The sequence below is a fragment of the Pelobates fuscus genome, chromosome 3, assembly GCF_036172605.1.
Source record: "Pelobates fuscus isolate aPelFus1 chromosome 3, aPelFus1.pri, whole genome shotgun sequence".
NCBI classification, from domain to species: domain Eukaryota; kingdom Metazoa; phylum Chordata; class Amphibia; order Anura; family Pelobatidae; genus Pelobates; species Pelobates fuscus.
This window is the reverse complement of record NC_086319.1, coordinates 262,951,821-262,963,767: the sequence shown is the minus strand read 5'-3', so window position 1 is coordinate 262,963,767 and position 11,947 is coordinate 262,951,821. Positions and strand designations below refer to the sequence as shown.

General features: G+C 42.3%; 1 protein-coding gene across 1 annotated transcript in view; it reads left to right on the top strand.

The window, feature by feature from the left end:
• Positions 1 to 6,577: 6,577 nt before the first annotated feature.
• RHOBTB2 (Rho related BTB domain containing 2) overlaps positions 6,578 to 11,947 on the top strand; it is an 87,011-nt gene continuing 81,641 nt past the window's right edge. The window contains exon 1 of the mRNA XM_063448461.1: positions 6,578 to 6,725. The gene's annotated coding sequence lies outside the window, so the exon portion shown is untranslated. The remainder of the gene's footprint in view (positions 6,726 to 11,947) is intronic.

Genomic DNA, 11,947 nt, shown 5'->3' with positions numbered 1-11,947 from the left:
TTAGGTGTCGAGAGATGACCGTATCGAGTTGTCTAGTGGGATTCACAGAGTTTACATGCTCAAGAATTCGTTTTTTGAAAGGTCTGAAGGTCTTTCCTACATATTTCAGATTGCAGCTGCAGGTTAGAAGGTATATTACTCCTGTTGTTTGGCAGTTGAAAAAGGTATTAGTCGTATAAGTTTGTGTGTTAGTTGAATCCGAGAAATCTTTGGATTTTCTGCGGATGTATTTGCATGCTTTACACCTGCCACATTGAAAGGTGCCCGTTGTTGGGGACCTCAGCCACGTATTCTCTGGTTTTTGTAGTGAGAGGTGGCTTGGTACCAGTAGGTCTTTCAAGTTACGACCTCTTCTGGCTGTAAGTGACACGTGTGGAGTTAGGACCTCTTTGAGGTGTTGGTCTTGATAAATGAGAGGCCAAAATCTTTCTAAAATCTGTTTCACTGGATCCCATCCAGCGTCAAAAGTGCCAATACATCTAATCAAGTTTTGTGACGTGTCTTTCTTGGGAGTGTCTTCTAGGAGAGTTGTTTTCCTGGCACTGCAGGTCCCCTCTCCCTCCCACCCCCCATCCCAAGTTGCTGAAGGGGTTAAAACCCCTTCAGTGACTTACCTGTATGCAGCGCCGATGTCCCTCGTCGCTGGTTCAGGGTCCGCCCACGCTCCTCCCCCACCGACGTCATCCGGCGGGGGAGACCCATTGCGCATGAGCTGCCAGCTGGCGGGGGAGACCTAATGCGCATGCGCATTAGACCTCCCCATAGGAAAGCATTGAAAAATGCTTTTCTATTGGGATTTCAGCGACGCTGGAGGTCCTCACATAGCGTGAGGACGTCCAGCGACGCTATAGCACACGGAATGTGTGCTATAAACACGGAAGTGCCCTCTAGTGGCTGTCTACTAGACAGCCACTAGAGGAGGAGTTAACCCTGCAAGGTAAATATTGCAGTTTATGAAACCTGCAATAATTACACTTGCAGGGTTGAGGATAGTGGCACCCAGACCACTCCAATGGGCAGAAATGATCTGGGTGCCTGGAGTGTCCCTTTAAGCTGTAGTTGTTCTGGTGACTATAGAGTCCCTTTAACAAAATCTATTAATTCCTTTACATATCTAAATACTGTGCAACTCTGGTATGATAGTGAGGAAAACATTGGTCGAGACTCCACCTAGTGGATATTCTACGTCATTGATCAGGTTTCCTTTCAGATTTTCTGAAACTAAGGGGCAGATCACAAATAGGTAACCTCTATAATAAAGAACAATATTCCTGTAATAATTTTATATGTAGTACAATAACAAAGCCCAGTATAGCAGTTCGAATTCTTTATAGAGGCACATTCCTGAAATGGTATCCAAGTTCCAAGTAATCAGGGCACCTCGCATAGGTAATTGAGACTGAAAATCTGAACTACAAATCCTTAAAACCTTTTGTGAAGGGGATTGTTAAACTATTGCAGAACCGACCGTAAAATGCTATGGTTGCATCTGGGTTAGCTTAGATGTTACAGGCCCTTCCCGATCTATTGACAACTCCGGTTTAAAGCCTTGTCAATCAAAGAGTGGTGTCATAGATCTCCTGGCTCTCAGCGTGCATAGCATGCTGACGTGGAAGGCACTTGCATGCGGTGCTACCAGCAGTGAGCGCTTGCTCAAGTGTACAAAGACTGTCCATGATTCTGTTATGATTGGCATGAGGCACACATGGCAAAGCACATCAATCACCAAAGATGCAGGGATAGTCTTTAAACGCGCAAGTTCTTGCTACCAGGAAGCAGTGCATATAAGTCTCTTCCATGTCCGTGTTACATACATGCTCACTGGTATGAGTTTATAGGGAGCAAGTGTATTCCTGTTGAAATAGTTGACTGTTCATTTGCTGTCTAATTTATCCTAACCTAGACAGGTGCCATTGTAACAATATAACCAATGTTATTCACTTGACCTGCCAGTGGTTTTAATGTTGTGGCTGATCAGTGTACAGGCATTTTTCACTTACTGAACTCCTGCTTTATGAACTCTCACCTTTATGTACTTTTTCTTGGATGCGCCACCATTTTGTGTCAGTGGTCCGCAGACCAGGAAGGAGGAGCATGCTTTAGAGCCCAATCAAGAAGAGAAGAAGAGGGGCGGGGCCTGACAGCCAAGATGGTCGGATGTGCTCTCTGAGAGCTCTCACATCAGCAGGCATAAAAACGAATATCCCAACTATCCTAGGCATGCTAATGACACAAGATGCCCAGAAAACAACACAGGACCACACGGGGAACAAGACGATACAAGTCCTGCACCAAAACTCAGAACGAGCACCTGAACCGGCCATGAGGCCTAAACTGAAGCTGAGCCTGAGGCATGGGGGAGGCGGCCGATCTCCCGGCACGGGACCTGCTCAAAAGCGTAAACCAGATGCAGCCCTGCTACACCCCCTCTGGACCGGCGGGGGATATCCTGGTCCACGCTGGGGACTACTGCCCCCGCAAACCACCCAAGCAAACCCTGGAATTCTTTGACAGACTATATACCATCATGGGGACTACGCTCCGTACCGTTGGCCGGCATTTTAAGCTAGCATTGCGAAGAGTGGCGGCGTGGTTCCGCTCGTCCACCCGACGCCACCTGATTAGTTGCCCACCCCGAGCACCTAAAGCGGCCCCTGGACGGAGCCTGCCTCGGAGCTTCAAATGGCGGGAATCGGAGACCTGCCTCTCAGAATCCAGCACTCACCATCACACACAACAAAGCAAGATTACTACTCCCGCTCGACCTACTCACCTCCCAGCTACGTCGGAACCCTCTGGCCAGCACAGCACGTTTCTGCACTCACAAACCCGAGCCGACAGCCACGGGGACTGCCCACGTGAAGCTCAGCTCTATACCGGCGAAAGGCGCGGACGGAATGCCCCTCCAGATCACAATGGCGACGGAACATGGCGGCAGCACCAACTCTGCACATGGCTCACCTGTCAAGCCTCCAAAGCCGGCATCGGCTAACCAAGGCGGTCTACGCCGCAGACGGACTGTGATCCGGTACGGAGACAGCGCACGGTCCTCCTGAAAGGGCAGTAACTACCACACTGTCATCCCGTTTGTTATGAACTTTACTCACCACCGAAATAGGCACTGCTGAAATGTTTTATTTTATTTTATATTCACCGCTAACTATGCATTACTAATCTGTTATAATGTTGCTCCACACAGACACACATTACATTTGAACAGCCGCTTACGACCTTCGTGCACATAAAGTGCATAATAGACCCACGTGTCTCATGTGTCACATGTGTAGAACACCAGTTTATTTTCACTTTTAGAATTCTCATTCACATAATCAACTGTTATATTGCACTATAGGATGTAGATGGTAGTCGCATTCTAGACTCACATATTTACTTAACACTGTCACACATCGCTGTACAGCACAGCCAGTTGTACATAGCCTGACCAACATGCTTAAAGCACATAAAAACTGAGACAGATCATCAAGAATTTAGTTACTGACCACATGTATCCAATCTTAGTATATGCAGTAATTCCTTTACCATTATTCTCTGTTCATATATAACATTTGTGCAGAACCCTCCACATGCCGACCAACTGTTAACAAATGCTTATGTATATGCTTGTCAAAGCTGTTGGGGCATGACGAGCCCACTTGTTATGTTTTCATGCACGCAAAAATAAAGAATTTAAAAAAAAAAGAAGAGAAGAAGAATAATTTGTGTCTAGGAGAAGACAAGAGGATCAGGAATGCAGTTCCTGAAGATAAAGGTACGGTAAGTCTAAAAAACGGGTTTAGACTGTACTGAATTCTTTCTGCGCTTTCATGGGTATACCTGTAATATTATTGCACTGTGTACTATTGAGTAGAAATTTGACTTGATTTGTCTGTGTGTGTGTTTGCCATGTTTTGGCAGGCAGCATCATTGAGGAGCAGGAGGAGGGCTAAAAAGTCTAAAGAAAGGGGAGAAGGAAGAGAGTTTAGGAGCTGTAAAAATAAAAGGAGCAAAAGAAAGGTGCTTTAAAAAAGAGATGCAAGCTTGAAAGTAAGGAGAGGAGAAGGAGTGTTTGAGAGAGGTGTAAAAATTAAAAGAAGGAAAAGAAAAGTGATAAAGGAGAGGGTGAAGTTGATAAAGAAGAAAGTGAATAAGTAGGGTTTAAGAGAGGTGCCCCCATTTAACAAGTGCAGCGTGTATTTGCTATGCTTTCATTTTGTATTTGTACTTAATAATTTAGGTTTTCAATGGTAAAATTTGTTGGTCAGGAACGGAACCCATGTTTATTACATTGTGTCTATGGGAAATGAGTTCTCACTTTATGAACTCTCACTTTATGAACTAGGTTAGAGACGGGGCATATGATAGAAACATTTAAATACATAAAAGGAGTCAACAAAGTAAAGGGGGAGACTATATTTAAATGAAGAAAAACTACCACAACAAGAGGACATAGTCTTAAATTAGAGGGGCAAAGGTTTATAAATAATATCAGGAAGTATTACTTTACTGAGAGGGTAGTGGATGCATGGAATACCCTTATAGCTGAAGTGGTAGAGGTTAACACCGTGAGGGAGTTTACGCATGCATGGGATAGGCATAAGGCTATCCTAGACTTAAGATAAGGTAATATTCTACAGCACAACATGTAGCTCCTCTTTAAAATATTATACTGCATCTACAAATCTATCCATCTAATTGTAGGCAATATTGGGGTACTTGTAATTTTTATGTAGGGGGGGGGGGAATTAAGAGTAGGGTTTGAGGAGTCAATAACATACAATGAATGCTTAACATATGGAGATTTGTATAATTGAGATCAATTCTTTTAAATGAGCTCCATTTGCCTCCTCTCAAAGTTGGGCTCTTTCAATTGCATTGTTCATAACATTAGTTAATGTTTGTGGCTCTTGCACTCCAATTTCTGCATGGATATTTGTAGTTTGTTCACATGCAACCACTCCTTCAGATATCCCCACAGAATGTAATCGGGAGTTGAAAGGGCTGGCGAATATGGCAGCCATTTAATTTGGGAATTTCTTGAAATTATCTGTTCAACGAACAGTTGTCTCAGTTTTGAAAATTCCACTATTTCTCATTGTTCCTTTGTGACATTACCAATGATAAATCTCCCAAGACTCGGTTATAATATGTAATTGCAACCAAAACAAAGTTATTTTACCTGTCAAATCCTACTCTGAAATTTGGCCCACCCTGTACATGATCCCAGATGGGTTGATAGTGAAGTACATTTAATTTTAGTGAATAAAAGTAATAATGTGAAATTACAGCAAACAATGAAAAATAAATGTTATTTACAATTGTTATTAATATATATCTTTTGCTTATAACCTTTGGACAATTTTAAGTTTTAGCATGTATGGGATAGGTATATGGCTATCCTAGATCTAATATAAGGCCCAGGACTAATGAACGTATTTAGAGAACCGGGCAGACGAGATGGGCCGTATGGTTCTTCTCTGCCGTCACATTCTATGTTTTTATGTAAATTTTTATATGTAGCGAGCAGAGGAAAGAATTATGCAAACGTACATTTTATTTCCAATATTAACATGATTAAGAGCATTTTACAAGCAATTTGTAGCAAAAGTACCTTGCGTGTACTCAGACAATGAATTCAGAATTCTATATGTGCTTGCTGAAAATGGTTGTAGATGACAATGATTGTTCCACTGAATAAATGCCATTGTGTAAAGTAGTTAAATGAGACTATATTATAGCTCACATTATGTGGATGACATGTCTACTTAATATAATAGAAACATACACAGGGGTTTATTCACTAAATACCAAATTGTAGTGAATTGAAAACCAAAGTGAAACATTTTAGGCAAAAAGAGCTGATTTGGAAAAAATATTTATTATTAGCATTTATTTAGCGCCAACTTATTCCGCAGCACTGTACAGTATCATAAAGGGGGGCATTTAACAATAAATTACACCATTACAAAATGTTATCAGAACAATAGGTTGATGAGCTTTCAATCTTCTAGAGGCTCAGCTGTATTTACAAATGTTGCAATTCTTTCACTACGAATTGGTGTTTAGAAAATAACATTTAAATATAGGAGACAGTACTTCTTAGAAGTTCTCTAGGATGACTGGAGAAATGCATTCACAGGAAGATTTCATTGCCTTGTGTGTCAGTCATAGTAATTTATTTTAGCATTTCAAAATACCCCTCCCCAATCCCCTCCCTACATTGGATTTTAATTACCAGGCTCACTGTAGGTTGCACAGGTCTCACGTCCTCTAACTGACAGCCATGTGCATTCATTCTTACAATACAGCTGCACGTGAGACAGCATTCCGTGTGTTTGTTATGTATGTGTTTTTTATTTTGCCTCTCAATCCGTAGTGTACGTTCTGTCTCTTTTTCATGGCTCTGTAGGGCAGAGGATTGTAGCCGAGCAGGTTGGATGTGATGGCTTTGCACGCCCCCCTGGACTGGATTGGACAGTCTTAAGACTGACACCTGTGTGACGTGGGGGAGGTGTACTCAGAGTGACCCAAGAATACAGCAGCTCCCTGATAAGTGACACAACACACCTGCATACCTCAGTCAAGCATCTTTCACTGCACTGAAAACAGGCGCTCAGGAAATCTCTCACAACCCAGGACCGTAGATATCAGGACGCTAACCCTTGCTAATGAGATCAAATCTCAGAACATCTTTCCCCATTCAGCACCCCGCAGAGAATATCCCACAGGTACTGTGCATGAAGTTTATCATTGGGACTTTCGTTTAACTTGTAACTGTTTCTGAATGATGTCTCCACATGCAAATAGTAGAGCTGATGTATTTTCATAAATGTTTCTTCTTTTAAATTTCATAAGCATGGTCATTTACTAAAGTGAGAATCGTCTGGAAAGCAAAGTGAATTCCAGATTTAAAGGATCACTATAGAGCCAGGAACACAAACATGTATTCCTGACCCTATAGTGTTTAACCCACTAAATAGGTGGCTTGCCCCCTTACTAAAGTTTAAAACTCACCTTATTTCCAGCGCCGCGCGGGTCTGCCGGTGTTGGCTCTTCCCCCTTTGTGACATCATCAAAATGGCCATAGGGAAAGCATTGGATTGGCTAAAATCGGCAATGGGGCGGGGCCAAATGACCGATTTGGTCAATCAGGACCTCCTCATAGCGATGCATTGAATCAATGCATCTCTATGAGGAAAATTCAGTCCATGCAGAGCGTGGGGATGCTGAATGGCAGGGCTGCTTACTGTACAGCCCTGAGCCAGGAAGCACCTCCAGTGGCCATCTATGGAGTGACCACTTGGAGGTGTCCCTAGGGGCAATGTAAACACTGCCTTTTCTCTGAAAAGGTAGTGTTTACATTAAAATGCCTGAAGGGAACCATTATACTCACCAGAACAACTACATTAAGCTGTTATTGTTCTGGTGACTATAGTGTCCCTTTAAGGCCAAAGCAGCCAAACTGGAAAAGAAATCTTCAAGTCTGCTATGCTTCCAGTTCAGCTGCTTTGGTCTTAAATTCACTTTGAATTCCTCACAATTCTCACTTAAGTAACTAACTCTGATAATCATATCATCTGTAAAGAGGATTTTCAAGATTTATTCATTAAACTGGGAATTGTGGAGAATTGACAAGCGTTTTGGAAATTTTAGCTCAAAATAGATGTTACAAATAAATGCATTAGGAGCATTTTTATAGTTCAGCTAGTTTGGTCTAAAATTTCACTTCTCGATTCTCTACAACTGGCAGTTAAAAAAAAAAAAAAAAAAAAACTATTTTAAAGTATCAATCTATAGATTATTTAAATATACCATGATATAATGGCAATGTGCATTAACTGCCAAAAAAGGATCTCATATAGTCTTCTTGCTTTTATTCTTAGGGATTTATTTGCTCAACAAGGAATTGTGGTGAATTGAAAACCAAATTTAAAAGTTTAGACATAAATAGCTGGAAGCATTCTCAGATAATTTTTTATTATCACTCTTTTGTTTACACCTCTTAGTACCTTTTACGTACTTATAATAGTGATCAGGTTTAAATCAAATTTTTCACTATCACATGAAATGCATTTTGGTCTGAGTACATGGAAGTAGCAGTTAAATATGTTGCCTGCTTCTTTTTGTGCTTGTGGCTCCGGTTATTAAGTATTTTATTTAGTAAAACTACCTAGAAGATAACATCTACTCTCAAAGGTGAATTAAAGGGAAACTCCAGGTCCCCACATCAGGTTCGAAAACAAAAATTACTTTTGTTTGATAACCCCATCATTTCTGTTTGTCCCTTTCATGATGTGATGACTTGAGTTTCTGGGAGTTGTAGCTCGGCTGTTCGCTTTCTACAGTAGAAAGCTAAAAATGTAACTACAACTTCCAAAGCCCTTGCTATGCCCATAAAGCACAAGTTATGGGATACACTCAGGGATACACTCAATTTTAAAGGTAAAATTACTTGGTAAATCACTTTCTGGTCTGATAACAAGTCACTGCAGAATCTGCACTGCTTGGGGATTAGCAGCACATGCTTGAATGTGAAATGTGAGTGTTCATCTGCTTTATTATTAATGTATAATTTTTTTCATATATTCTTAAAGGGACACTATAGTCACCAGAACAACTACAGGTTCATGAAGTAAATACTGTATTTTCAGAGACACATAAACTGTGTTTATGTTGCACCCTAGGGACATTTCCAGTGGTCGCTCCCCAGATGGCTACTGAATGTGCTTCCTGGAGCAGTGCTGCACAGTAGGCAGCACTGACGTTTAAAATTTTCCTCATAGAAGATGTGCTGATTGGCCAAAAAAGCATTTCGCCCCGCCCCCATCTCGTCTCCTTGCTGATTTCAGCCAACCCAATGCTTTCCCTATATGGAAAATCGTAAATTCTGATGATGTCACCAAGGAGGTGGATTGGGGCCGGGGCAATGCTGGAAATAAGGTATGTTTTAACCCCTTCTAAGGGAGAGGGGGGGGGGGGGAAAGCCACCTAAATACTGTTTTTAATACTGTCGGGTCAGGAATACAAGTTTGTGTTCCTGATCCTATAGAGTTCCTTTAACTTTGTTTTCCCCATGACACTCTAGCTCAAGTAAATTCTGTTATGGCGTGACAGTTGGCAAGCATGCCTTAAAGGAACACACCAAGCACCATAACTGCTACAGCCCTGTTGTCCACCACCACATCATCTTCAATGTAATAGCTCAAACCGTTTGCTCACAGTTTGAAAACAGTACAGTGGGTACTTAGTTTAGTTAGAGATGCTATTGGAAGGTTCAGCTATTTTGGTCTAAAATTAGGGATTATTCTAGCCTCGGTCAGGGAATAATCTAAATTTTATTAAAGACAGGAGGCGAATATTTGCTTTATATTCTTTACTGAAACCTCCAGCAGTTAATAGAACTTTTCAAAATAACCGATCAAAACAAAGCAACAGTAGTATAAAACCCCTAAGCAGTCTCTTCCACTTCCTCTTTCTTTAATGAGGTCGAGCAGGAGAGCAAGGAAACCAACGAATCCACCTTGTAGCAGACACATCCAGAGAAACAATCGTCAAGCCCAGAGAGAAAACAGATTACACTGCAAGAAAAAGGAAAACATCGTGAAAGTAAACTGTCATGGCAAGATGTCATATCCATACAATATCACTTGCACATCATAATACCTGATGAATAAACAAAGTCTACAGTATGTACCTAAACTAAAAGGCATTGACGAAACATAATTACAACACAAACATGATGAATAAAATGCACACGGACAATAATCACTGAATAATAGAAATAACCTTTATTGTGTAAAACCATGCATTTACAAAATATAACAATATCCCCAATTAATTATAATAGAATATGACCCAAATCCAGGGAGGGAACGTAGAAAAAGGGGGGGGAATATTCGCCTCCTGTCTTTAATAAAATTTAGATTATTCCCTCACCGAGGCTAGAATAATCCCTAATTTTATGGCATGACAGGAGGCTTCATATTTGCAATTTTAACGCCCAAATAGTAGAACCAGAAGCAATATGAGATAGAGGACCGAAATAAAAGGAGAATGGAAAAAACATTCCCTAAACCAAGCAGCGGTGTAGAGAAAATGCAGAAGGGACCCAACGGCTTCCAAAGTTGTTGAGGTGACAGCACCCCGAACCAAAAAGTGTCCCAGAGGAACTCTCAAGGTCAGTCAATGAGAGGATCCACCAAATCCAACGGGCGAGCGAAGATGCAGAAATAGTCCAAAATGGCCGTATGCAGAAATCAACAGCTGTCCATGAGTAGACGGACGAAAGAACCAGATCCTGGATCTACATGGTCGTGTACAACCTATCAGAACTGTGGCCTATCCGGAGAATAGCGGTACAACACAGAGGACGAATAGAAATTAAATATGTGTGGAGCAGAAGCCGATGTACTGAAGGGCAAGAAGGAAGAAGACACTACGTTGATACCATGACGTCAGAACGCCATGAAATACAAGATGTACTGGGGAAAACCGTAAGCGGAAAAACTGGCGAAATGGAGAACACACGATACCACTAGAATTGAGGAATAGCGAGAGATAGGGCTCCCGTAAGGTATACTCCTCTTGGTAGACTGCAGACCAAGAGATCCTTACCAATGCCAGAATCTTGAGAAAACGCACATGAGTCGTCCACTAGCTGACATAGGACATGAATGGCCCCATACGATCCTACCCTGAGAGGACAATGGGGACAGCCATAGGGACCCAATCATCTCTCCAGACACCAGTCGTGGCAGGCTACCCCTGTGGAACCCACACGGGACATTAAGAGACAGGGAGTCGTAGATTGCCTTCCCATGGCAAACTCCAGCAAAAAGGGGAAAGCACGGAGGACTCCTCCGAAGTGGTGTGGCCAGGCGAAACGACACTCCCAGGAATTCGGTCTGAAGCAAAGCCCGAAGTATCCTGGAGGTAAACGGGATGCGTACGCCCCGAAGGAGACCAAGCTTGGAAAACGCGTCCCTCGCCGAGCATTCGGCAGCCAGCTGAAGAACCGCTCCGTATGGCGGTTCACACCAAATTTAATCATGCCAGTACTCATGACTCCGGAGGGTGAGGCAACCAATCATTGGGGTCTCTCCATGGTCGGGTGAAGCCGTCCTCCACATGAGTGTCTCGTCCCGCAGACATTCTGTCACAAATGACGAATACTTGTCCAGACGCTATAGATAGCCTCCTGTCCTGCCATAAAATTTAAAATCCCCATATCAATTATTGGTTTAGTTACTAACCCTCACAGTGCCTTGGAGTAAGTCGTAGTTATAATGTGTAAGGAGAAGGATGGCCACTTACCAAAAAGATAAATCAATTTAAAGTAATTTTACTTTGACACAAATTACACAAAACCTACACTTTTTGTGTAACACTAGGGCTGATAGTCTTCTACTTCGCAACATCACATTAGCTGCCCATAGGGCCTTGGCGCAGGTTTGGCTGCAGCCCACTACTCCATCAATGGCCACGGTACTCAATAAACTATTTAATGGAAAAATTAATGGCACATGTAAGAGGGACACTAAAGAAGTTTGCAAGGGTTTGGGAGCCATGGGAAGCTTACTCAGGGAAGGGGGGGGGGATTAGGGAACTTAGAACGGGAAAGGAAGGGTCAGGCACTCCGTCTCTGGGCACCCAAGGGATCCTGCCTGGCTGCTCCCTGTACTGCAACCTCGCTAGCCTACCTGATGCCTCTGCCGATTGCGACCCGGAAATCTCCTCATCTTGTAACTTTCTCTGACTATTCTCAGTCTTACATAACACTATTCTTCTATCACTTCTGTATACTTTTTCTCCCATTCACAATGGTACTCGTAATACAAACCATTAACTTTATTAATATTTCACACTGAAACACGTATACCAGAAAGAAAAATATCAAACAGAAAAACCCTCATAAGACGGGTCCAAAATAGCAAACGCAGAGACATTCGTA